Source organism: Cherax quadricarinatus, unplaced genomic scaffold (assembly GCF_038502225.1).
Source record: "Cherax quadricarinatus isolate ZL_2023a unplaced genomic scaffold, ASM3850222v1 Contig4393, whole genome shotgun sequence".
NCBI classification, from domain to species: domain Eukaryota; kingdom Metazoa; phylum Arthropoda; class Malacostraca; order Decapoda; family Parastacidae; genus Cherax; species Cherax quadricarinatus.
In genome coordinates this window covers 5882-30724 of record NW_027199419.1, presented here as the reverse complement: position 1 = coordinate 30724, position 24843 = coordinate 5882, and the positions used below count along the sequence as shown (strand labels likewise).

At 45.0% G+C, this 24843-nt stretch overlaps 1 pseudogene; it reads right to left on the bottom strand.

Annotated features, from left to right (window-relative positions):
* Positions 1–18483: 18483 nt before the first annotated feature.
* LOC128706431 (5S ribosomal RNA) lies at positions 18484–18601 on the bottom strand (annotated as a pseudogene).
* Between the last annotated feature and the right edge of the window lie 6242 nt (positions 18602–24843).

Sequence of the window (24843 nt, the reverse complement as noted above, 5' to 3'; positions counted from 1 at the left end):
AATAATTCTAATGGTATACAATGACAACAAGTAGATGAGTAAGACACATGGAACAATTTAGTGTCTTTATTGTCGAGACGTTTCACCTGCTCAGCAGGCTTCTTTAGTTGAAATGTAGACGAATCAACGGAATTAGTGAAATCAATATGTACGTGGTGACTAATCTTTCATCCTTCAAGCTTGTTACCTTCATATCTATAGCTCCACTTTTTCCGATGACTCCATTGTATTTTAACTGAAGATGCTGCTAAAAAAGTCGAAATGCCTCGTCAGTGAAGCTTCAAAACTGTTGCATATGTGTTTTAATCATCAGTAATTTATTAGTTATCAACTACCCAAGACGAACAGTTAATAAACCGCACAGGATATAACAACAATAGTGGTGGCAGTAGAGATAGCAGTGAAAGGTGTGGTAGTCACAGCAGTGGCTACAGGTATTCTGATGTCGGTTACGAAATTGCTCAGGATATCTACCTGAGCAGGATATCGACCTGTATGTAGCCACTGCTGCATACAGTTTTATGGAGGAACACGAGTCGTTGCAGCAGACACAGTACTGCAAACTAGAAGTAATTTGTAATATGTACACTGCACCCACTTCAATTTTTTATATTCCATGCCTTTTTCGGTATAGTTTTGTATGCTTTGTTTATCCGAGTGTCATGGTGGTAGTGGATGGAGGGAACAGAGGATGGAAAGACAGTTTTGCTTAACTATCCTTGATGATAGACTTTAAAAGATAAATAATAAATGTCTTAATTAGTCCCCCTGCGGAGATAAATGTCTTCACCAATCCTCCCCTCAAGGAAGGCAACTTGATGCTGGTGAGGGGCTCTTTATCTAGGGAATTGGATCTGTGCTCCAGTTCCCCAAATTAAGCCTGAATACCTTCCACATCCCCCACACAGGCGCTGTATAATCCTACGGGTTTAGCGCTTCCCCCTTGATTATAATAATTCATCAGTCCTCTTTCAAGGATACCTAATGTTTTCATCAGGATACCTAATGCCTTGATCAGTTCCCCTTCATAGATACCTAATAAATGCCTTTATCATTCACCCTTCAGGTATACCTAATAAATGCCTTTATCAGTCCCCCATAGGGATACCTAATATATGTCTTGGTCAGTGCACGTGTGCCTCTTCCCTACACAAGGAAGGTTAACAGGGACGCCACCGTGACCACAATACACGATTTTACAGGCTATTTTCGCCTTAACAAGCTTTAGCTCAAGTTGATCATTCCTCTGATCAAACCTGAATACTTCTTCACACAGCGCAGTATAATCCTTACGGTATAAATCATTTTATGAAAATCAGATCAAAGCAGAATCAGTCTGTAGCTGGGTGTATTTACATTCAAAGCGTTGACACGAAAGTTAACGTAATGGAACGTAAATGAAATGTGTAGCAGCTTCTTGGCATAACATTTTTGTTCATGGTTTAATTATAAGAGTTTTATAAATATGAAATGGAAACACGTGTTCCTCATTTAGTGGGAAAAAATAATGTAAGCGCCATTCTCTTAATTATGTGAAAAAGAAGATAATTACCTTCACAACAAATTAATCTAAGTTTATTGCATGTTTGTTGCTTTAATTCCTTACTTAAGGGGCACGTCTGTTCCCCTGTCTTTTAATAATATGTTATTTAATTATGGATATGGTAGATTATAAGGGAAAAAAATAAAAATGATATTTGGAGTCAGGGAAACTCACATGCCTCTTAAGTCAAGTCCTGTATCGAAACTCTAATCATATCTTAATTACTGCGTACTCACTGCATGTTGATTATAAAGTATCAGAGACAAAAGAAAATAAAGCATAAAGCAGGAAGAGAAACAGAGAACCTCAAAGCGCTAAATCAGGGAGTTAATGATGTGAAAAGCAAGTGGCCCAACTTGGTAATTAATATTGCGTGTTGTAGGAGAGGCAGGAGGATGAGATAAAATCGGAACTTGGGAGAAACACAAGCAGTGTGTTTGCTGTTTCCTTAGTCCCCAAAATACAGGAGTAAATTATCAGTCTGTAGTGTTCGAGGAACCAGCCTTCACATTTATTTATTAGGTGGTGATATCACTTGTTTTAGAAGCCAAGAACATCTGCAGTGGGATGAGCTGTGAGTCTGCACTTATTCGTCTCGCTTGCATAGCCAACACATTATTGTGTTTGAATAGTATACGTTACCGACAAGAAGAAGAATTAGACACGTGTGCAACACCTGGGAATCTATATTTTGTAGACGTTTCGCCATCCAGTGGCTCTATCAGTACAATACATGCACATAATGTGAAGAGAGTAGAACTATGTACGGAAGACGAGGTAACCAGTCCCTCAGCCTAGGAGTCGATGTTGAGAACCGTAGTCTTAAAGAATCTGGAGCACAGGAATATCATGCCTTCAAGATTATGGTGCTCAACACCTACTCATAAACCATATCACGGGCGGGATTGAACCCGCGGTCAGAGAGTCTCAAAACTCCAGACCGTCGCGTTAGCCACTGGCTAACGCGACGGTCTGGAGTTTTGAGACTCTCTGACCGCGGGTTCAATCCCGCCTGTGGTATGGTTTGTTTGCAATCGTGTCTTTACGATTTCGTGAGTCATACCTACTCATAGGCTGAGGGATTGATTAACTAGTCTTCTGTATATAATTCGGATGTTTTCACATATGTCCTTGAATTGTACTGATAGTCACTGGATGGCGAAACGCCTACAAATTAAGATACTTAGATGTTGCACATGTGCCTAATTCTTCAACCCGTCATTCTTCTATCTCATAGCACAACCATTCGTTGACAATCCATCATTTCCCCCATCTCACGAAACATTTATTGACAACCGATCCAACTTCTTTTCTCACTACACGGGCATACGCCTCTTCCACATCAAACGCTCACTTACCTCTTCCACATCAAACGCTTACTTACCTCTTCCACATCAAACGCTTACTTACCTCTTCCACATCAAACGCTTACTTACCTCTTCCACATCAAACGCTTACTTACCTCTTCCACATCAAACGCTTACTTACCTCTTCCACATCAAACGCTCACTTACCTCTTCCACATCAAACGCTCACTCACCTCTCCACACCACCCTGTAACCTCCCTCTCTCCCCACCAGTCCTCTCACTATATCTCCCCACTACCACACTCCCATCCAGTCCCGGTAACATCATTCTCTTCCCTTTACACCACCATTACAAGAAGGGTCTCATTACCTAAAAGAGAAGCAAAAGCGAATAAAGTTAAGGGAATGATCGTTATTAAGGTTAATGAGTAATTATTTAAAGACGAGCCGTTTACAGTGAAAGTAATGAGAATAATGTTTAGTGTGATGTTCAGACTGTATTATCAGGATGTACAGTGATGGTGTATCAACGAGGTCACACTTCATATAAACAGTGCTATTAAAAATAATCCTAGGTTTTAATTTATAATTTAATTCTTAAGAAGAAAACGATGATGCCTTCCTTTCCTCGATATTTCCATTATTTAACTTAAGAATGCTCCTCAGTATAAGATAAATAAGAAGCATATTAACAAAAACGATCATATACACTACTATTCCCACTACCAAGTCACCTCCAAGAGTCGTCAAATTCTTCTTACAGGAAGTCGTTGCTTCAGACTCTTTCGAATTTGAAGCTATAACTTCCTCGAGGATGAATTATGCCATTTTTTCGACTCTCGCTGTCATTCGTGACCTTTTTTTCAAAACTGTAAGTATAATAGCAATCTAACTGGTAAACAATTTATTTTTTTCTGCTCATTCATGTACATCAGACTTGTTTGATTATGAAATAGTTATGGAAATACTTCAAGAAAGAAATGGACAGATGTACATGGAGTATACCTGGAGAGGGTTTCGGGGGTCAACGCCCCCGCGACCCGGTCTGTGACCAGGCCTCATAGTGGATCAGGGCCTGATCAATCAAGCTGTTACTATTGGCCGCACGCAACCCGACGTACGAACCACATCCCGGCTGGTCAGGTACTGACTTCAAGTGCCTGTCCAGTGCCTTCTTGAAGACATCCAGGGGTCTATTGGTAATCCTCCTTAGGTATGCTGGGAGGCATAGTCACTGGTAGGCGGGATTCCCCAGTGGAAGTAGGTCCTTCCCAAAGAGATGGGTTAGTTGTAGTAGTAGTTGTCGTAGTCGTGAAGGTTATGTACATGTCCTCAGAATCAAGATTCCATGATGTTGCAGTGTCTGACAAGTTGTGTACGAATGTGTCTGACACAACTTGTCAGACACTATGCCTTCGTCTGCTACACCTGACGTTACTATATAAGCGCCAGGTTCCTTTCTTCTGCTTCAGAATCTCCACGACTATGGTGCTCTTCGCACCTACTCCTAGGTTGAGGGACTGATTACCTCATCTTCTGTACATAGTTCTACTGTCTTCAAGTTATGTCGTAGAATTTGTATTGATAAAGCCACTGGATGGCGAAACGTCTACAATAAAGATACCCGGATGTTGCACATGTGTCTTAATTTCATTAATACACTATAAAATCGATTTCAGATATATGGAAAGTGTGAATGTGATAATGGTATACAATGTTGACAGGTTGATTAGTAGGACACATGTGCAACAGTTAGGTATCTTTATGCCGAAACGTTTTGCCTACTCAGTAGGCTTCTCCAGTCCAGTACTAGTGGGCTGCGCCTCAACTTTTCACAATATAAAAGTCTCCATACTGTTACTTTAACTTCATGTTTTTCCAGACTATGGAACATTTCTTCTGACTGAGGGACTGACCACCTCAAAGCTACGTCTGCAAGGGCGATGGCCTGATTACGTCGCCTTTGCATCTCTACTGCTTCTGCTAACTCCTCTGAATTCGACTGAAGAAGCTTACTGTGTAGGCGAAACATTCCGGTATAAAGATACCTAACTACTGCACATGTCTTACTTATATGGATATTGAAATATTATAGCTTATATAAGGCTAAAATCTGAATATGAAGCGGTTATGTGTTGCCCAGACCTGAATAAACACATCTAAGTTAACAAAATATTCAAAGAACTGGAAAATGAATGCGAGAGACGATGAATATGAACTATGGTTAAAGGATCAAAACCTTAAAGCTTCCCAGGCGGGCTGATAGCAGGAAAAGACATGATAAGTACTTATAATTCTTGAAAGGACTTGAAAAGAGTACATAAAAAAAAGAGTTTTGAGAATAAAATATGTATAACAAGAAGCCACAATTGCAAATTGAGGAAAAGGTAAAGGGATAAGGATGATAGAATTTTGTACTCTCAGATAGTCATTGATCGCTGGAATGAGTTACAGGAGGAATTAGTAGGTGCTGCAACAAGATATTTTTTTTAAATGAGAGTTTAAAAGACGGGACACCAAAAGCATGACTACTCTGTAGCTACAGATGGCTATTTCCAACAAACAGTTTCGAAAAGTTTACTAAGATTTACATTTATTGGAACAATCAATTTATTACCCCTCATGTATCGAACTAAATTTAAACGAAAACTTTCTTCTTTAATTTTCATGAATTTTATGCAAATACGTGTTTTGTGGTGTTAAAGAAGTCAGATACATCTCATTAATCTTTATATAAAACATGTAAATCAAGTCTGAAGCCCACACACCAGCTGCTATAAGTCTGGTACCACACTGATCAAGTCTGAAGCCCACACACCAGCTGCTATAAGTCTGGTACCACACTGATCAAGTCTGAAGCCCACACACCAGCTGCTCTAAGTCTGGTACCACACTGATCAAGTCTGAAGCCCACACACCAGCTGCTCTAAGTCTGGTACCACACTGATCAAGTCTGAAGCCCACACACTCGCTGCTCTAAGTCTGGTACCACACTGATCAAGTCAGAAGCCCACACACCAGCTGTTATAAGTCTGGTACCCCACTGATCAAGTCAGAAGGCCACACACCAGCTGCTATAAGTTTGGTACCCCACTGATCAAGTCTGAAGCCCACACACCAGCTGCTATAAGTCTGGTACCCCACTGATCAAGTCTGAAGCCCACACACCAGCTGTTATAAGTCTGGTACCCCACTGATCAAGTCAGAAGCCCACACACCAGCTGTTATAAGTCTGGTACCCCACTGATCAAGTCAGAAGGCCACACACCAGCTGCTATAAGTCTGGTACCCCACTGATCAAGTCTGAAGCCCACACACCAGCTGCTATAAGTCTGGTACCCCACTGATCAAGTCTGAAGCCCACACACCAGCTGCTATAAGTCTGGTACCACACTGATCAAGTCAGAAGCCCACACACCAGCTGCTATAAGTCTGGTACCCCACTGATCAAGTCTGAAGCCCACACACCAGCTGTTGTAAGTCTGGTACCTCACTGATCAAGTCAGAAGCCCACACACCAGCTGCTCTAAGTCTGGTACCACACTGATCAAGTCAGAAGCCCACACACCAGCTGCCTAAGTCTGATAATCTGGTTTGTACATGTCGACAGTCGGTTCTTGCTCAAATTGAAATGCTTTAGAGTGAGCCAATATAGATAATGGCTTCTGTGTTGGGATTATTCTTACTACAAACAATATTTTGGATGACTTAAATTAAATATTGATCGTCTCGGAGCTTTCAAGCACGTTCAGCGTAGCGGAAATAATACAGCCAGAGGAAAGTTTTCACCCTTCAATGTTTTCTCTGCTACACTTTTTTAAATGCTGAGTGAGGGAACTTTGTAGCCTGAAGACTTGTGTTGTAATATACATGAACAAATGGTAAAGATGATATTACTGAGCAAATTAAATCACACATTTTCGACGTCTGGATCCAAACAAACGAGTTACACTACATTATACTTTCTAAGTATTGTTTTCTAAGTACAAAAAAAAACAAGGCTTTGACGCTAGTAAAAAGCTCTAGATCCAAAAAAATTGAGCCTTCATCCTCTTCCTTGGATAAACCAAACGAGCTCAGCACTAGAATAATAATAATAATAATGATAATAATGATAATAATAATAATAATAATAATAATATTATTATTATTATATTAAAGTAATTGAATTTCGATAAAGATATCCTCGTATTACATAACCCAGTCCCCTGTGCTTCAATGTACGCACTTGGAATAGTGCAGAGTGCGGCGAAAGTTTGCAATACTGTTAACTTTTATTGGGAAAGATTTGAAGTGAATCAGAAGAGGCATTCACAAGCCACCATGTGGAAATAAACATTCCATTCAGTAAAATTTGCGAATCAGGACATACACAGCCCAAATCAAATTCAATCTATAAATTAAGAAGCAGCAGTTTAGAAGACAAACTAGAGAAGTATTATATTGTCAGGTTAGGTTAGGTTCGTCAGGAAACAGGGCAAGCGTTTCCTGACGCTGGAACATCTGGTTATCTTGTTGACTCATAGAAACCAATATCTGAAAACACACAAGAACTTGAAGCTTGAAAGCGCTCGGATGTTGCGTTTTCAAGATATCACAGCTTAAAGTTTGAAGCTGATAAACGGATGCGACATCATCGAATGAAAAGCAGTATTTCAATTTTCACAATTTCTTCGAAAAAAAATCAAACCCGGACCTACACAAGAAAAAATCAATTAAAATGTTTTCATGGTAAGACTGACCAGCTTTTAAGTATGCAAGTAAATAAATAAGTTTTAATCCACTTCAGTTAATACATCAGCTTATAAAGCCCGAGTTAACATTATTCAGATTATGTCGCGTCTGTAGAATGGGAGGTTCTCAGATTCATTCCAAGGAAGATGAAGGGAAGTCCCGCCCTTTAGTTCAAGAGCCCCACAACAACATCAAGGCAAAATAATGCAAAAATGTGAAGCAATGCCATACTATTTCGTGATTAAAGGTGGAAACCTTTAATCACGAAAGTACGATACTTTACTGCTAAAAATTTGAAGCCGATCAGAAGAGCCTGTCTCTATGAATCACATGGAAGCAGGGGTAGATTCATTGCTCCTGGCCCCGCCTTTTCACTGGTCGCTACTAGGTCACTCTCCCTGAACCATGCGCTTTATCATACCTCTTCTTAAAGCTATGTGTGGATCCTGCCTCCACTACATCGCTTCCCAAACTATTCCACTTCCTGACTACTCTGTGGCTGAAGAAATACTTCCTAACAACTCTGTGATTCATGTCTGTCTTCAACTTCCAACTGTGTCCCATCTGTGTGTGTGTGTACTCACCTAATTGTGTTTGCAGGGGTCGAGACTCGGCTCTTGGCCCCGCCTCTTCACTGATCGCTACTGGGTCCCCTCTCTGCTTCCTGACCTTTGTCATACCTCGTCTTAAAGCTATGTATGGTTCCTGCCTCCACTACATCACTTGCTAGGCTATTCCACTTCCTGACGACTCTATGACTGAAGAAATATTTCCTAACATCCCTGTGACTCGTCAGAGTCTTCAGCTTCCAATTGTGACCCCTTGTTTCTGTGTCCCTTCTCTGGAACATCCTGTCTCGTTGATCAGGCCCTGATCCATCGGTAGGCCTGGTCATGGACCGGGCCGCGGGGGCTTTGATCCCCGGAATAACCTCCAGATAACCTTATCTATTCCACGCATTATTTAGTATGTGGTTATCATGTCTCCCCTGACCTGACCCTCCTGTTCTCCAGTGTCGTCAGTCCGATTTCCCTCAACCTTTCTTCGTAGGGCATTTCCCTGGGCTCCGATACTATCCTTCTTGCAAACCTTTGGACTTTCTCTAATTTCTTGACGTGCTTGACCAGGTGTGGGTTCCAAACTGGTGCTGCATACTCCAGTATGGGCCTGGCGTAGACAGTGTACAGTGTCTTGAACGATTCCTTACTAAGGTATCGGAACGCTATTCTTAGGTTTGTCAGGCGCCCATATGCTGCAGCAGTTATCTGGTTGATGTGTGCCTCCGGAGACGTGCTCGGTATTATGGTCACCTCAAGATCTTTCTCCTTGAGTGAGGTTTGCGGTCTTTGTCCACCTAGCCTATACTTTGTCTGCGGTCTTCTTTGCCCTTCCCGAATTTTCATGACTCTGCATTTGGCAGGGTCGAATTCGAGAAGTCAGTTGCTGGACCACGTGTCCAGCGTGTCCAGGTCTCTTTGTAGCCCTGCCTGATCCTGTGTACTCACCTATTTGTGGTTGCAGGGGTCGAGTCTTAGCTCCTGGCCCCGCCTCTTCACCGGTTGCTACTGGGCCCTCTCTCTCCCCGCTCCATGAGCTTTATCAAACCTCGTCTTAAAACTGTGTCTGGTTCCTGCCTCCACTACGTCATTTTCTAGGCTATTCTACTGCCTTACAACTCTATGACTGAAGAAATACTTCCTAATATCTCTCTGACTCATTTGTGTCTTCAACTTCCAATTGTGGCCTCTTGTTTCTGTGTCCCCTCCCTGGAACATCCTGTCTTTGTCCACCTTGTCTATTCCACGCAGTATTTTATATGTCGTTATCATGTCTCCCCTGACCCTCCTGTCCTCCAGTGTCGTCAGGCCGATTTCCCTTAATCTTTCTTCATAGGACATTCCCCTTAGCTCTGGAACTAACCTTGTGGCAAACCTTTGTACTTTCTCTAGTTTCTTGACGTGCTTTATCAAGTGCGGGTTCCAAACAGGTGCTGCATACTCCAGTATGGGCCTGACATACACGGTGTACAGTGTCTTGAACGATTCCTTACTAAGGTATCGGAATGCTGTTCTCCGATACCTTAGTGTGTGTGTGTGTACTCACCTAGTTGTACTCACCTAGTTGAGGTTGCAGGGGTCGAGTCCAAGCTCCTGGCCCCGCCTCTTCACTGGTCGCTACTAGGTCACTCTCCCTGAACCATGAGCTTTATCGTACCTCTGCTTGAAGCTATGTATGGATCCTGCCTCCACTACATCGCTTCCCAAACTATTCCACTTCCTGACTACTCTGTGGCTGAAGAAATACTTCCTAACATCCCTTTGATTCATCTGTGTCTTCAGCTTCCAACTGTTTCCCCGTGTTGCTGTGTCCAGTCTCTGGAACATCCTGTCTTTGTCCACCTTGTCAACTCCTCTCAGTATTTTGTAAGTCGTTATCATGTCCCCCCTATCTCTCCTGTCCTCCAGTGTCGTCAGGTTGATTTCCCTTAACCTCTCCTCATAGGACATACCTCTTAACTCTGGGACTAGTCTTGTTGCAAACCTTTGCACTTTCTCTAGTTTCTTTACATGCTTGGCTAGGTGTGGGTTCCAAACTGGTGCCGCATACTCCAATATGGGCCTAACGTACACGGTGTACAGGGTCCTGAACGATTCCTTATTAAGATGTCGGAATGCTGTTCTGAGGTTTGCCAGGCGCCCATATGCTGCAGCAGTTATTTGGTTGATGTGTGCTTCAGGAGATGTGCCTGGTGTTATACTCACCCCAAGATCTTTTTCCTTGAGTGATGTTTGTAGTCTCTGGCCCTCTAGACTGTACTCCGTCTGCGGTCTTCTTTGCCCTTCCCCAATCCTCATGACTTTGCACTTGGTGGGATTGAACTCCAGGAGCCAGTTGCTGGACCAGGTCTGCAGCCTGTCCAGATCCCTTTGTATTTCTGCCTGGTCTTCGATCGAATGAACTCTTCTCATCAACTTCACGTCATCTGCAAACAGGGACACCTCGGAGTTTATTCCTTCCGTCATGTCGTTCACAAATACCAGAAACAGCACTGGTCCTAGGACTGACCCCTGTGGGACCCCGCTGGTCACAGGTGCCCACTCTGACACCTCGCCACGTACCATTACTCGCTGCTGTCTTCCTGACAAGTATTCCCTGATCCATTGCAGTGCCTTCACTGTTATCCCTGCTTGGTCCTCCAGTTTCTGCACTAATCTCTTGTGTGCTACTGTGCCAAACGCCTTCTTGCAGTCCAAGAAAATGCAATCCACCCACCCCTCTCTCTCTTGTCTTACTGCTGTCACCATGTCATAGAACTCCAGTAGGTTTGTGACACAGGATTTCCCGTCTCTGAAACCATGTTGTCTGCTGGTGATGAGATCATTCCTTTCTAGATGTTCCACCATTCTTCTCCTGACAATCTTTTCCATGATTTTGCATGCTATACATGTCAGTGACACTGGTCTGTAGTTTAGTGCTTCATGTCTGTCTCCTTTTTTAAAGATTGGGACCACATTTGCTGTCTTCCATGCCTCAAGCAATCTTCCTGTTTCGATAGATGTATTGAATATTGTTGTTAGGGGTACACATAGCGCCTCTGCTCCCTCTCTCAGGACCCATGGAGAGATGTTATCTGGCCCCATTGCCTTTGAGGTATCTAGCTCACTCAGAAGCCTCTTCACTTCTTCCTCGGTTGTGTGTACTGTGTCCAGCACATGGTGGTGTACCCCACCTCTCCGTCTTTCTGGAGCCCCTTCTGTCTCCTATCTGAACACTTCTTTGAATCTCTTGTTGAGTTCCTCACATACTTCACGGTCATTTCTTGTTGTCTCTCCTCCTTCCTTCCTTAGCCTGATTACCTGGTCCTTGACGGTTGTTTTCTTCCTGATGTGGCTGTATAACAGCTTTGGGTCAGATTTGGCTTTTGCTGCTATGTCGTTTTCATATTGACGTTGGGCCTCCCTTCTTATCTGTGCATATTCGTTTCTGGCTCTACGACTGCTCTCCTTATTCTCCTGGGTCCTTTGCCTTCTATATTTCTTCCATTCCCTAGCACACTTGGTTTTTGCCTCCTTGCATCTTTGGGTGAACCATGGGCTCATCCTGGCTTTTTCATTATTACTGTTACCCTTGGGTACAAACCTCTCCTCAGCCTCCTTGCACATTGTTGCTTCATATTCCATCATCTCATTAACTGGCTTCCCTGCCAGTTCTCTGTCCCACTGAACCTCATTCAGGAAGTTCCTCATTCCTGTGTAGTCCCCTTTCCTGTAGTTTGGTTTCATTTGTCCAGGCCTTCCTGCTTCCCCCTCCACTTGTAGCTCTACTGTGTATTCGAAGCTCAAAACCACATGATCGCTGGCCCAAAGGGGTCTTTCATATGTGATGTCCTCAATATCTGCACTACTCAAGGTGAATACTAAGTCCAGTCTTGCTGGTTCATCCTCTCCTCTCTCTCTTGTAGTGTCCCTTACGCGTTGGTACATGAAGTTTTCCAGTACCACCTCCATCATCTTAGCCCTCCATGTATCTTGGCCCCCATGTGGCTCCAAGTTCTCCCAGTCGATCTCCTTGTGGTTAAAGTCACCCATGATCAGGAGCTTTGCCCTGCATGCATGAGCTCTTCTGGCCACTGCAGCCAGTGTGTCAACCATCGCTCTATTGCTCTCGTCATACTCTTGCCTTGGCCTCCTGCTGTTCTGTGGTGGGTTATACATCACTGCAATTATCACCTTGGGACCACCAGAGTGAAGCGTTCCCGCTATGTAATCACTTTCTTCTCCGCTGTCTCCTCTCTCCAGCTCATCAAAATTCCATCAGTGTTTGATCAGCAATGCCACTCCTCCACCCCCCCTGTTCCTTCTGTCTTTTCTCAGGATCTGGTATCCCGCTGGAAAGATGGCATCTGTTTCATATCTGTAAGCTTGGTTTCTGTGATCGCTATGATGTCTTGTGATGCCTCTTTGACTCTTTCGTGCCACTCCTCCCACTTGTTTGTTATTCCATCAGCGTTTGTGTACCATACCTTCAGTTTCCTTTCCAACACTGTGGTTTGGGGGGCCTGTGGGGGTGGGAGACCTGGTAGCATACTGTGGGATTCTATGGTTGGGGGTTGGGTGGAAGCTGTGGGTATGGATTGTATTGTGTGTTGGGATGGTGTGATAGGTTGTGGGGTTCTGAGGATAGTTGTGTGTGTGCTTGCCCTTGCTGCTCTGTTCTGCTCTGACTGACCTCTGCTGGTTCCATCCTTGTCTCCTTTCCTAGCTCCTTTCGCTTTTTTGTCCTCTCCCTCAGCTGCTGTCTGTCTGTTCGTGTTCTGTCTCTGTCTAGGAACACCTTCTTGTACTCTTCCAAGCTTTTCAACCGTGGTTTCTCTTGGAGGATCCTGTTCCGCACTGTTTCTGTCCTGAGAATCAGCTTCATCGGTCGGTTTCTCCCCTTCAAGTACCCCCCTATTCTCTGAAAATTTACAATCTCATCCATGTCTTCTCCCCCAATTTCCGTGATGATTTTCTCAATCTCCTTTCTTTCTTCCTGCCGTCTTTCAGTGTGTGTCCTTTCCTCTCTCTCCCGAAGCCCATGGATAATCACTGATTTTGACCTTTCCTCCTCCCATTGCCTCTCCCTCTGTGACTCTGGTTCCTGTCTGTATGTGGTCATTTTCTCCCTTGATTTTTCCATTGGCTCTTGGTAGCATGGTTGTGCCTCAGCATTCAACCTATCTCCCTCTCCATCTGCACCCATCTGCTCTTCCCTTCCACTCCCTGGCCCTTCTTTGCAGGCTGATATGACCTTAGCATAATTCATATCTCCTTCCTTCCTGTTCAGCCTCTCAGCTTCGTATGGTATGTCTTCTCTGGTTACTACCCCTGAGACTTGCTTCAGCCTGTTTACCTCAAATTCTAGGACCTTTACCCTGGCTACTGCAGTTTCGACTTGTGCCTCCCAATTCTTCGTCTCCTTCTCCAACCTCTTTTCCCATTTCACAGAGAGCTCTTTCTCCATTTTTTCAGAAAGCTCTCCTAATTTTCTCTCCCATTCTTGCTCTATCCTTTTCCACTGTTCCTCCATCCATTCCTCCCTACCAGTACCATTGTCATCTGATCCCTGATTCCTGCGAGTCCCAACCATTTTTTTTTTTTAGTGAAAGAGAGAAAGAAAAAAAGAAAAAGGGGGAGAGAGGGAGAGAGAGAGAGAAGGGGAGCCTAGAAGGAGGGGAAAAGAAGGGAAAAAGGGGGAGAAAGTGAGAGAGAGGGAAAAGGTAAGAGAGAGGGGGGGAGTGACAAGGGAAGAGAGAGAGAGAGAGAGAAAAGAAGAGGAAGAGAGAGAGGGAGAGGGAGAGAGAGAGGAAGAGAGAGAGAAAGTGAGAGGAAGAGAGGAAGAGAGAGAGGAAGAGAGAGAGGATGAGAGAAAGGGAGAGAGAGAGAGAGAGAGAGAGAGAGAGAGAGAGAGAGAGAGAGAGAGAGAGAGAGAGAGAGAGAGAGAGAGAGAGAGAGAGAGAGGAGGGAGAGAGATGGGGGGGAAAGGAAGGGTTATAGTGTCACTTCACAGGAAGGTGTGAAATCCTGTATATATGTGTGTTTGTGTGTTTGTGTGTGTGTGTGTGTGTGTGTGTGTGTGTGTGTGTGTGTGTGTGTGTGTGCTACAGCTATTCAATTGCCTAACAGCAGAGTCTGTTCTCACCAAGTGTGTGTGGATATGTTTATGTAAATAGTCCTTATTTTCCATGTATGTACTACATATGTATTGTATATGTACCTAATCTCTTGGTTCCCACTGTACTCTTATGCATTTAAAATTACGTTCAAAAATAAATACACTAGGCTTCGCCTACATGCCGCTACCTCTAAATTCTATTAAATGCCAATAAATGCTGCTTATTCTAATTCTGATAGCTCGAGGAGAGTGACCCCCAATTCCAGCTAGAGACAGGTACTATTGACCCCATGCAACTCAAACTAGGTGAATATTACTTGCGGTTGGCAGTGCAGTAACGTTGCTGGTTTGTCATGTCCCAGAAGTTGAAGAAGTTTGATGCTTCTCGGTAATTTTTCCACTAACTTCCTGTATGCACTATAGTCTCTAGATTTTCTAATTTTTTCACTCACTCACTGTATTTACTGACACATCTATACATATCTCTTATCTCCCTGGTCTTGAGTCGCACTTATTCTTCAAATACCCCACTGCATTATTATGGCAACACTATTTAGGCCTGACACAACCGTTCACCCTTCCAACGGCCCCCAATAAACACTCAGCCACTAATTTCCTTTGTTTTCTTTTCTGTGATCACTTATATTTCCTTTTTTCGGAGCTTAAGTGATTATATGCACTCTTATGCGTGCACACACCTATATCCCACACTCTATTCCTTACGGCACAGTCAGAAATTACCACCAAAACACGAGCTCAAACCGCGTGACTCCTCCACGAGTGTGTGTGTGTGTGTGTGTGTGTGTGTGTGTGTGTGTGTGTATGTATGTGTGTGTGTGTACTCACCTAGTTGTACTCACCTAGTTGAGGCTGCAGGGGTCGAGTCCGAGCTCCTGAACCCGCCTCTTCACTGGTCGCTACTAGGTCACTCTCCCTGAACCGTGAGCTTTATCATACCTCTGCTTAAAGCTATGTTTGGATTCTGCCTCCACTACATCGCTTCCCAAACGATTCCACTTCCTGACTACTCTGTAGCTGAAGAAATACTTCCTAACATCCCTGTGATTCATCTGTGTCTTCAACTTCCAACTGTGTCCCATCTCTGGAACATCCTGTCTTTGTCCACCTTGTCAATTCCTCTCAGTATTTTGTATGTCGTTAACATGTCCCCCCTATCTCTCCTGTCCTCCAGTGTCGTCAGGTTGATTTCCCTTAACCTCTCCTCGTAGGACATACCTCTTAGCTCTGGGACTAGTCTTGTTGCAAACCTTTGCACTTTCTCTAGTTTCTTTAAGTGCTTGGCTAGGTGTGGGTTCCAAACTGGTGCCGCGTACTCCAATATGGGCCTAACGTACACGGTGTACAGGGTCCTGAACGATTCCTTGTGTGTGTGTGTTTGTATAACGAGATTGTTTGGTATGCTGTAAGCGGGTGGTTAATGATAAACTCTTCGGAGGCTTCTTACTCTATTTGTAAATGTTGTGGTGGGTACACAGGCTTGTGTTGTTTGTGCCCATGGCCCGGGAGGGCTATGCCCACGAGAGAGAGCTGGGAGGCCTTGTGTCTTGATGCCAGGCCGCTGTGTGTGTGAGGGAGAGGCAAGTCTGGGCATACTGAAGTGGCAAGGCCTCTAGGTGGCAGCACCAGCATGGCGCGAAATATGAACTAAGCTGGCAGACAGCATGGGCTGTCTGCGCAGACAGTACAGGCTGTCTACATACGCTCGGCCACCTACCGCGCGTCGTCCCGACGCGACAATACTGGTAGTAAAAGAAACTCGGTCTCTCTCGTAGGAACAGGGCACAGAACACAAAATAAAAACATATATATACGTATGGACATGGAAAAAAACTTCCTAAAGGGAGGGAAGCAAAAAACATGTGGGGTGTGCTAAACATCGTGGTCAAAGGGAGTTAGCATCGAAGGGCATCACCGCACGCCTTCCTGCGTCTGGACAGATACTGCAACACAGGAGACATCGCTGCGGCTGAGCTGTGACGTAACAGGGTACGGTCTCCCCTGGAACGGTGAAGCAGTCATCGTAGGAGTCGCTGCAGGTTTCACTCAACCTGGGGTACGACATGCTGGTGCCCTCGAGTGAGGCGTCGACAAAACTCGGCAACTGGGCAGGACTTCTGGCAAGCGACTCAGGAGGACACTTCTCGACTGGTACTGTCGCTGGGCTGTCACTGCCGGCGAGCGTGGAGCGAGTTGTGGAGCGAGTCGTGGCAGAGACGACTGGGCGAAACATCTGGGAGTCGTAACATCATACACCAGACTGCAGTGAGAGAGCTAGCAGTCAAAGTGACATCATCTTTGTGCAGGCTGCTCACTGAAGCTTGTGACACGAGGCTGACACAGCGCCTGCCGACAGGCCTAACTGCGGCTTGGCGAGTATCATCTCTCGACAGTTGGAGTTACAGCAGAGGTTAGCCTAAGCGTCCCCAGACTTGTTTCTCTACATATAACTGCACTCTGACGGTCTGGAGGTGAAGTGAAACAAATCTCGATGGGAATCGTAGCAGGTACGATTCGGCAGAACATCACGAGCGACGAGCATAAAAGCTTTCTGTACAAGAGGGCTCGTACGCTCAGGGCTGTCTGATAACAGCTGTCAAACACACTGGTCACACGGGTGACTTAACACAGTGGTGCTACTCAGGTCTGGCTCAGACCTCACTGGACACACGGAAACTTTACACACACTGCGGTACAACATGGCTTAAACTAGCAAATGATGCTTTTCTGTGCACAAAACTGACACTAAGACATATACTAAAATGTGGCAACACTGACTGAGAGGAATTAATTACACGACATATATATTCTCTCAATCTTCTCGACAATACTGAAATAATTACTGAACACTCGATGGTGACATCATGTGATGTCAGGCGTGATGTCGCGAGGTGACGTCAGCAGCACTGTGACGTCAGCAGACATCTCGAGGTGACGTCAGGCAGACATCGTGACGTCATGAAGTCGGGCAGCATCGTGGGTGACGTCGATGTGATGCGGGCAGCAGACCACAACATGTGGCCTGGGACATCTGGCTCGGTAACTCACGTGGTTTGTAGATCCACGTGACATCGCCCACACCCACGTGGCGTCGTGATCCACGTGGTGTCGTGATCTACGTGGCATGCTGATCCATGCAGCTTCGAGTGGCCTCGGGCACTCGGATACACAGCTCTCGCAATGAAACACACGAAAAACAGCAGAAAACACAGCAGAGGGAGTGGGCAGTGGTGAGTGTATGGTAGTGTGGTGGCGAGGAGCGTGGGTGAGTGCATGGCGAGGGAGCATCTGGTGGTCTCTCCTCCTCCCACCCACAAACACAGGGAAACACACTGGACGCAGAAATCACCACAAAATTCACCTCTGGCTTGCTGAAACAGCTGTGCTGAGCTGAACAACAGCAACATACAAGTGATGCTGAACACGTGACTTGAGAAACAGCGTGGGGTCACTGGGACGCCACTTACAATTCTCGGAGAATTTCGGCAAATTTCGGCCTGGATCCTGCTTGTACTTGTGTCTGGATGCTTAAACGTGCAGACACGACATCAGGATAACTCGTTGAGAGACGGATGCTTGTTGTGTAGGGGGATGAAATGAAGATGATTTCATTCCTCTTCCTTCCTCTCAGGGCAAACACACTGCTGCAACCACCGCTGGTACCAATTATAACGGGTTATTTGGTAGTTCTGGTGGGTACACAGGCTTGTGTGTTTGTGCCCATGGCCCGGGCAGGGCCATCCCACGAGAGAGAGCTGGGAGGGCCTTGTGTGTTGCTGCTAGGCTGCTGTGTGAGTGAGGGAGAGGCAGATCTGGGCATACTGAAGTGGCAAGGCCTCTAGGTGGCAGCACCAGCATGGCGCGAAATATGAACTAAGCTGGCAGACAGCATGGGCTGTCTGCGCAGACAGTACAGGCTGTCTACATTTGTAAGGGTGGGTGTGTGTGTTTGTGAGGGTGTGTGTTTTTGTGAAGGTGTTTGTGTGTGTGTGTGCGTGTGTGTGTGTGTGTGTGTGTGTGTGTGTGTGTGTGTGTGTGTGTGTGTGTGTGTGTGTTTGTGACTGTGTGTGTGTGTTGTGAGTGTGTGTGTGTGAGGGTGTGTGTGTGTGTGTGTGTGTGTGTGTGTGTGTGTGTGGGTGTGTGGGTGTGTGGGTGGGTGGTGTACTCACCTAGTTGTACCTAGCTCCTGGCCCCGCCTCTTCACTGGTCGCTGCTAGGAAGATCTTTAGCAACAGCATTAGGTGTTTCTAGGCGGTCATCCATCCATGTACTAACCAAACCCAACGTTGCTTAACTTCGCTGAACGGATGAGAAGCGATGCATTCAACGTGGTATGGCCGGGTGTGTGTGTGAAGGTGTGTGTGTGTGAGTGTGTGTGTTTGTGTGTGTGTGTGTGAGGATGTGTGTGTGTGCGCGTGTGTGTGAGGGTGTGTGTGTGTGTGTGTACTCACCTATTTGTACTCACCTATTTGTGGTTGCAGGGGTCGAGTCACAGCTCCTGGCCCCGCCTCTTCGCTGATTGCTACTAGGTCCTCTCTCTCCCTGCCCCATGAGCTCTATCATACCTCGCCTTAAAACTATGTATGGTTTCTGCCTCTACCACTTCACCTTCTAGGCTATTCCATGGCCTGACTACTCTATGACTGAAGAAATACTTCCTAACATCCCTTTGATTCATCTGAGTCTTCAACTTCCAATTGTGACCTCTTGTGTCTGTGTCCCATCTCTGGAACATCCCGTCTTTGTCCACCTCGTCTATTCCGCGCAGTATTTTATATGTCGTTATCATGTCTCCCCTGACCCTCCTGGCCTCCAGTGTCGTCAGGCCGATTTCCCTCAACCTTTCTTCATAGGACAATCCCCGTAGCTCTGGGACTAGTCTTGTTGCAAACCTTTGCACTTTCTCTAATTTCTTGACGTGCTTGACTAGGTGTGGATTCCAAACTGGTGCTGCATACTCCAGTATGGGCCTGACGTAGATGGTATACAGAGTCTTAAACGAATCCTTACTGAGGTATCGGAACGCTATCCGTAGGTTTGCCAGGCGCCCGTATGCTGCAGCAGTTATCTGATTGATGTGCGCCTCAGGAGATATGTTCGGTGTTATACTCACCCCCAGATCTTTTTCCTTGAGTGAGGTTTGCAGTCTTTGGCCATCTAAACTATATTGTGTGTGCGGTCTTCTTTGCCCTTTCCCAATCTTCATGACTTTGCATTTGGCAGGGTTAAATTCAAGGAGCCAGTTGCTGGACCAGGCTTGTAGCCTGTCCAGGTCTCTTTGTAGTCCTGCCTGATCCTCGTCCGATTTGATTCTTCTCATTAACTTCACATCATCTGCAAACAAGGACACTTCTGAGTCTATCCCTTCCGTTATGTCGTTCACGTATACCAAGAACAGCACAGGTCCTAGGACTGACCCCTGTGGAACCCCGCTTGTCACAGGTGCCCACTCTGACACCTCGTCGCGTACCATGACTCGTTGTTGCCTCCCTGTCAGGTATTCTCTGATCCATTGCAGTGCCTTTCCTGTTATGTGTGCCTGGTCCTCTAGCTTTTGCAGTAACCTCTTGTGAGGAACTGTGTCGAAGGCCTTCTTGCAGTCCAAAAATACGCAGTCGATCCACCCCTCTCTCTCTTGTCTTACTTCTGTCACCTTGTCATAAAACTCTAGTAGGTTTGTGACACAGGAATTTCCTTCCCTGAAACCGTGCTGGTTGTCAATTATACACTTGTTTCTTTCCAGGTGCCCCATCTCTCTCCTCCTGATGATCTTCTCCATGACCTTGCATACTATAAACGTTAGTGATACAGGTCTGTAGTTTAGTGCCTCATGTCTGTCTCCCTTTTTAAAAATTGGGACTACATTTGCCATTTTCCATACCTCAGGGAGTTGCCTAGTTTCAAATGATGTGTTGAAGATCTTTGTTAATGGCTCACACAATATCTCTGCTCCCTCTTTAAGGACCCATGGAGAGATGTTGTCTGGTCCCACCGCCTTTGAGGTGTCAAGTTCGCATAGCAGCTTCTTCACCTCCTCCGTGGTTATATGTACCTCATCTAGCACTTGCTGGTTTGCCCCCCTGTTCTGATTTCTTGGAGTCCTACTGGTTTCCACTGTAAATACCTCTTTAAATCTTGTGTTGAGCTCCTGACATACCTCTCGGTCGTTTCTTGTGAATTCCCCATCACCCTTCCTCAGTCTGATTACCTGGTCCTTGACTGTTGTTTTCCTCCTGATGTGGCTGTACAACAGCTTCGGGTCAGTCTTTACTTTTGATGCTATGTCATTTTCATATTGTCTCTGAGCCTCCCTTCTTATCTGTGCATATTCGTTTCTGGCTCTTCGGCTGATTTCTTTATTTTCCTGAGTTCTCTGTCTTCTGTACCTTTTCCATTCTCTAGTACACCTAGTTTTTGCCTCCCTACACCTTTGGGTGAACCAAGGACTCGTTCTGTTCTTCCCATTATTTCTGTTTCCCTTGGGAACAAACCTCTCCTCTGCCTCCTTGCATTTTGTTGCTACATAGTCCATCATTTCTTGTACTGGTTTTCCTGTCAGTTCCCTCTCCCACTGAATGTCTTGAAGGAAGTTCCTCATGCCTGGGTAGTTCCCCCTTTTGTAGTTTGGTTTTTCCCAGCCTATTCCTGCTACTCTCTCCACTTGGAGCTCAAATATGTAGTCGAAGCACAGAACCACATGATCACTAGCTCCCAGGGGCCTTTCATACATGATACCCTCGATGTCCGAACTACTCATGGTGAATACAAGGTCCAACCTTGCTGGTTCATCCTCTCCTCTCTCTCTGGTAGTGTCTCTAACATGTTGATGCATGAGGTTCTCCAGTACCACATCCATCATCTTGGCTCTCCATGTTTTGGGACCCCCATGGGGCTCCAGGTTTTCCCAGTCAATCTCCTTGTGATTGAAATCACCCATAACTAGTAACTTTGCTCCCCCCATGTGTGCTCTCCTGGCCACCTCGGCTAGTGTGTCGATCATTGCTCTGTTGCTCTCATCGTATTCTTCTCTTGGCCTCCTGCAGTTCTGTGGTGGGTTGTACATTACTGCAATTATCACCTTATGTCCCTCAGACTGGATTGTTCCTACTAAGTAGTCCCTTTCGCCCATGCCATCCATTCCTTCCATTTTCTCAAAACCCCACTGGTTTTTAATGAGCAGTGCAACTCCTCCTCCCCCTCTCCTCCCTCTGTCTTTCCTGAGGATTTGATATCCGGATGGAAAGATTGAATCTGTTATTATTCTGGTGAGTTTTGTTTCTGTGAGTGCTATTATGTCTGGGGATGTCTCTTTGATTCTTTCGTGCCACTCCTCATACTTGTTTGTTATTCCATCTGCATTTGTATACCACACCTTCAACTTCTTTTCTAAGACTGTGGTCTGGGAGGTATATTGGGGTTGTGGAAATGGGAGACCTGGTAAGGAACTATGGGTTGTTGCTGTGGGGGTGGAGTTTGTAATGTAGTGGGTGGGGGCATTGGATGTGGCATGGGTGTTTTGATTTAGAGTGTTTGGTTGCACTGGGGTTGACCTGGTTGGGAGGCTTCTATAGGAAGTTGTGAGGGAGGCTGTATTTGATCTTCTTCCTGGGTCTGGGATCTCCTGTCTGTCTTCTCCATCCCCTCTCTTTCCTCCTTTCGCCTTTGTACCATCTCTCTCAGTTTCTTCCTTTCTTCTTGTGTTCTGTCGCGGTCGAGATACACCTTCCTGTATGCCGTCATGTCCCTTAATCGTGCTTTCTCCTGCAGGATCCTGGTCCGAGTCGCTTCTGCCTTGAAGGTCACTCTCACTGGCCGGGTTCTTTTTTTTACAAACCCCCCTATTCTCCGAAAATTTTCCAGCTGGGTCATATCGTCTTCTCCTATTGCTTTCATGATGCTTTCAATTGCTTTTTTTTCCCCTTGTTTTCTTGCTTCATAAGTTTCCCCTTCGACTTCCTGGAGCCCATACACAAAGACTGACCTCACCCTTTCATTCTCCCACTGCATATCCCTGTGTATCCCCTCATTTAATTTGGTTTCCTCCACTGCAGCTTTCCTTTCATCAGTTTCACTGGCTAATGTACTTGGGCTCAGTGACCTGTCATTTTCCCTTCTCGGCTTTCCTTGGGCTCTGTTGTTGTCTGTTAGGGCCTCCACATAAAGCTTAGCTCTTTCATTTGCTACAGTCTCCTCTGATAGAGCATCTCCATGCAGTTGTGCCCCTTCTTTCCCTACAGTACCCTTATTTGTGGCTGAGGTAGCAGTCTCTGTTGTCAATCCCAAAATGTTCTTTAGTTCTTTAGGCTGTTTCAGATTTTTCAATTCCTCTTCTAAACTCTGTATCCTAGCTTCTGCTGCTTTGACATGCACCTCCCACTTCCTGCTTTCCATATCTATCCTCTCTTCCATTCTCATGCTAAGTTCTTCTAGTTTCTTTTCCCATTCATGATCCCTTTTTATGAGCTCTGCTGCCCAATCTTCCTTTGCATTTTCCTCCTCCTGTCCCTTGGTTTTTCTTGTTGCTCTCTGGCAACCCATTTTTGTTTTATCCTGATTGTCTCAGAGTGGGAAACCTATGTAGTTCTGTATGTTAGGTTAGTAGTGTGTATGTCAGAGTGTGGGGGGGAAGTAGTGGAGGAACTGTGGCTATGTGGGAGCTGAGTGGGGAGGGGTGGGGAGGGTGATCGAGGGAGGGGAGGAATCAGGGGAAGTAGTGAGATGTCGGTGGTGAGGGGGGGAGTGTATGTGTGTCTGGATATGTGTGTGTGTGTGTGTGTGTGTGTGTGTTCTGTGTGTGTGTGTGTGTGTGTGTGTGTGTGGTGTGTGTGTGTGAGTGTGTGTGTGTAATTTTGTGTGTAGTTGTGTGTGGAATTATGTGTGGGTTTATTATGTACTGAAAGGTAGGTGGCTTGTGCGTTTAAGGTAAGTCTCAGTGGTCCTTGGCTGCCCACACCTTCTTGTGACCTGACCCCCAACCTCCTGGGACTTACCGGCACTTACTTACAGTGTGTGTGTGTGTGTGTGTGTGTGTGTGTGTGTGTGTGTGTGTGTGTGTGTGTGTGTGTGTGTATGTGTGTATGTGTGTGTGTGTGTGTGTGTGTGTGTGTGTGTGTGTGTGTGTGTGTGTGTGTGTGTGTGTGTGTGTGTGTGTGTGTGTGTGTGTGTGTGTGTGTGTGTGTGTGTGTGTGTGTGTGCGGCCCCGCTCAAAGCAGGAGAAATATCAGAGCTGGAACAAATACAGAGATCGTTTACGGCTCACATTGAGCCAGTAAAGCACCTAAATTACTGGGAACGCCTTCAAGTCTTGAACATGTACTCATTGGAGCGGAGGAGAGAGAGACACATGATAATATATACCTGGAAGGTACTCGAGAGCCTTGTCCCAAATCTTCCCACTGTCATAACAGCTTACTGGAGTGAGAGGTATGGGAGGAAGTGTAAAATAAAACCAGTGAGGAGCAGGGGTGCGGTGGGAACAATAAGGGAACACTGTATCAACATCCGGGGTTCCAGACTATTCAACATCTTACCAGAAGATATCAGAAACACAGCTGTAACAAGTCTAGAAGCCTTTAAGAGTAAATTGGACAAGTATCTTCACTAGGTGCCAGATCAACCAGGCTCTGATGGATATGTGGGGCAGCGGCCCTCCAGCAGCAACAGCCTGGTTGACCAGGTAAGCACCAGACGAGCCTGGCCCGTGGCCGGGCTCGGAAAGTAGAGAAACTCTCGAAACTCTTCAAAAGTATATCAAAGGTATTAGTCAGTAATTGCTAATATCAGCTGAGTCTCCACCTTTATAGATTAATGTAACTCGCGCCAGTTTAAGCATATTTGAGAAGATCTGGGTTTCAAGAGATTTATTAAATTTGCAATGATATGTAATAACACATGGACAGCTGTCTTATATATGAATGATGGAATATTCGCTGTATTACCAGTCTTTTTTTAAGTGCTTTCGTTACTGAAGCTTTGACATGTAGAGACACGTGTCGAGGGAGGCCGGCAAATGTTAAGGTAATCTTTTATTTTATATTTTATTTAAAAACAGTACAACAGTACATAATTCCAGAATATAAATAGACATAAAAAGATAACATAAAATTCTCAGAACCAATGGCTCTATAACCTCTCTGAAAAAATGTCAATACATAAAGCAAAAACTTACAACAAAACGTCTCAAAACAACTACCAGTAACAGAGTATTAACCTATCATATATAACTTTAAAACAACATTAACATACTCATATTAGGAATGTACTAGAGCCTAACATTTAACAAAGGCTTAAAACGATATTTAAAGAGTAACAAAAAAGGAAAACCTGATTTCAAAAAAAGAAAAGGAAAACCCATGCATATGCATACATGTACACAAACAAAACAGTATATAAAAATATTTTAATCAACAAAAATCAAACACGTATTATGACCTCATAACCGATAATAAACATAACCAATTACATATACCTTTAAAAACATATGACTCAAGAATCGGGTCATTACAAGACAGGAACACCTCCAAATACATGATAAAACCTTCGGGGTTACACTTTCATTCATTACACAAAAGTAACAATAAGTATCAA